Source organism: Otolemur garnettii, unplaced genomic scaffold (genome assembly GCF_000181295.1).
Source record: "Otolemur garnettii isolate 467f Iridium unplaced genomic scaffold, OtoGar3 scaffold00378, whole genome shotgun sequence".
In the NCBI taxonomy this organism is placed as follows: domain Eukaryota; kingdom Metazoa; phylum Chordata; class Mammalia; order Primates; family Galagidae; genus Otolemur; species Otolemur garnettii.
The window spans coordinates 121,958-124,847 of record NW_003852773.1 but is presented as its reverse complement, the minus strand read 5'-3'; the positions used below and the strand labels follow the sequence as shown (position 1 = coordinate 124,847).

The following is a 2,890-nucleotide window of genomic DNA, read 5'->3' as shown; positions in this document are numbered from 1 at the left end:
TCTCTCTCTCTCTCTCTCTCTCTCTCTATCTATCTTTTTTAGGCAGAGTCTTACTGCCTACTGTGACACCCTCAGTAGAGTGCGATGGCGTCACAACTCACAGCTACCTAGCAACTGCAAACTTTTGAGCTTAAGCAATTCTCTTGCCTCAGCCTCCCTAGTAGCTGGGACTACAGGTGCCCGCCACAACACCCACGTACTTCCTCCGTTGTAGTTTTCCTTGTCGTTTTGAAAGCCCAGGCTTGGGTTTGAACCCACCAGCCCCAGTGCATGTGGCCAGCATCCTAGCCACTGAGCTACAGACGCCAAGCCACAATGCATATGTTCCAAATAATATGCATCATTATGTACATACACATCAATATATATGTATATTTTTCTGAAACATTGGACAGAAGTTCATTAAAATGATATAAACTAGGTGTGTGCTTGAGTTTGCACACTACGTGTAGTTCGGTAGAAGCAGTCCCGCAAGTCCCGGATGTTGCGGATAGTATGAGGTAAGCACAAGGGTACTGGACCAGCAGGGGCCGCCAACACACTCAGGGTGAAGAGAGAACAGAAGTCGTCGACCCCCGACTTTGGAAATCTCCTTTAACCTTCAAACTGATGAGTTCTTCACCCACAGCAGAGATGTCAAGTGTCCCTGTAACTGAGAGCTGGTGCTACACACAGATCAAGGTAGTGAAATTCTCCTACATATGGGCCATCAATAACTTTAGCTTTTACCTGGGGGAAGTGGGTGAGTTCATTAAAAGTTCAACCTTTTCGTCAGGAGCCAGTGATAAACTAAAATGGTGTTTGCGAGTAAACCCAAAAGGGCTAGATGAAGAAAGCAAAGATTACCTGTCACTTTACCTGTTACTGGTCAGCCGTCCAAAGAAGGAAGTTCAGGCAAGATTCAAATTCTCCATCCTTAATACTAAGAGAGAAGAGACCAGAGCTATGGAGAGCCAGCGGGCATATAGGTTTGTGCAAGGCAAAGACTGGGGATTCAAAAAATTCATCCGTAGAGATTTTCTCTTGGATGAGGCCCACGGGCTTCTGCCTGATGACAAGCTTACTATCTTTTGTGAGGTGAATTTGGTGCAAGATTCTGTCAACATTTCTGGCCGGAATACTATGACTAGGGTGAAGGTTCCTGAGTGCCGGTTTACAGATGAGATAGGAGGACTGTGGGAGAATTCTCGGTTCACAGACTGCTGCTTATGTGTTGCTGGCCAGGAATTCCAGGCTCACAAAGCTATCTTAGCAGCGCGTTCTCCAGTTTTTAGTGCCATGTTTGAACATGAAATGAAGGAGAGCAAAAAAAATCGAGTTGAAATCAATGACATGGAGCTTGAAGTTTTTAAGGAAATGATGTCCTTCATTTACACGGGGAAGGCTCCAAACCTCTGCAAAATGGCTGTTGATTTGCTGGCAGCTGCTGACAAGTACACCCTGGAGCGTTTGAAGGTCATGTGTGAGAATGCCCTCTCCAATAACCTGTCTGTGGAGAATGCTGCTGAGATCCTTATCCTGGCGGACCTCCACAGTGCAGATCAGCTGAAAACTCAGGCAGTGAATTTCATCAGCTATCACGCTTCAGAAGTCTTGGAGACCTGTGAATGGAAGTCGATGGTGGTGTCACATCCCCACTTGGTGGCTGAAGCATACCGCTCTCTGGCTTCAGCACAGCGCCCTTTTCTTAGACTCTGTCGACCCAAACGCCTGAAGCAATCCTAAGATCCTGCCTGTTGTAAGACTCTAGTTTATTTTCCAGAAGCAGGAGCCACTGTTGCTACCACTGACCACCAGGTCGACAGAGCAATCTGTGGAACTTTTACTCTGTTGGGAGGGGGAAAGACTGCCTGTGGCCCCAGACTTTTAAAACAGTACTAAATAACTTGGGGGAAAACGGGTGGGGGGAGAGAAGGACCCAGGACTTGGGGGGGCTATTCAACTTAATGAAATCCTGTTGCTGCATCACTGTGTTCCCTTTGGTTTGGCTGAGTTTGGTATTGTGGGGATTCAGTTTAGGCAGTGGCCCTGAGGATATACCAGTGGTGGTACTTTGTACCTGTCTGCATCTGACTGAGCAGAACAAATTGTCAGGTTGTTGTACCCAACGGAGTGCAATTGTAGAGAAAATGACAGCACACTGTTTGAATTGAGTATGAAGTCCTTTATTGGCCAGCCAACCAAGAAAGGTTCACACCTAAAACATTCTCTGATCTCGCATGACAATGGGAGGAAGGTTTTATACCTTTCTTTCAGTTGGAGTTTTGGGGTGGAGGAGTGGAGAAGAGGAAGAGTGGAGAGGAGGAGGGGTGGGAGAGTCGGGGGGGGGAGAGTGGAGGGGAGAGTGGGGTGGGATTGGGGGGGTGGAATCCTTAAAGCAAAGTGAGGCCATGCAAAGTTGGATCTATAGGATGGGGGATTGGTTAGTTACCAGGGGAGCTAAGGACAGGAATGTGGTTTTACAAGAGTCTGCTGTAACTCTGGGCTAATCCCCTTGTCTTCACAGGATATGTTTCTTCAGCAGGATATGTTTGTTTAACAACCCCATTTCTGCAAGGCCTATGTGCTGAAGAAGGGTGGGGAAGGGGAAGGAATAGAGTGAAAATTGGGGTCCGTTTGTCTTTTCATCTTCCACTGGTCTATGTCCAAGTCAAATCATTGACTCATCTTGTGCAGGAATTTGGCTGTACCGAGTTCTTAATAATATGAGTTTTACCACAGCTATTTGTTGTTTAATGAAATTTATTATCTACTTGAGGATACATGGTCCTATGAAAAGTTTTAACAGCAGGAAAGTAACTGGTCCAGTCAGGCTGGTGACTAAAGTAGTCACCCGGGGGCTTTAATCAAATAAGCTTTGGAACCAGGACTGGGAATTTTCTTTTTTTTT

General features: G+C 46.3%; 1 pseudogene; it reads left to right on the top strand.

The window, feature by feature from the left end:
• The first annotated feature begins 609 nt into the window (after positions 1 to 609).
• LOC100958795 lies at positions 610 to 1,725 on the top strand (annotated as a pseudogene).
• The last annotated feature ends 1,165 nt before the right edge of the window (positions 1,726 to 2,890 follow it).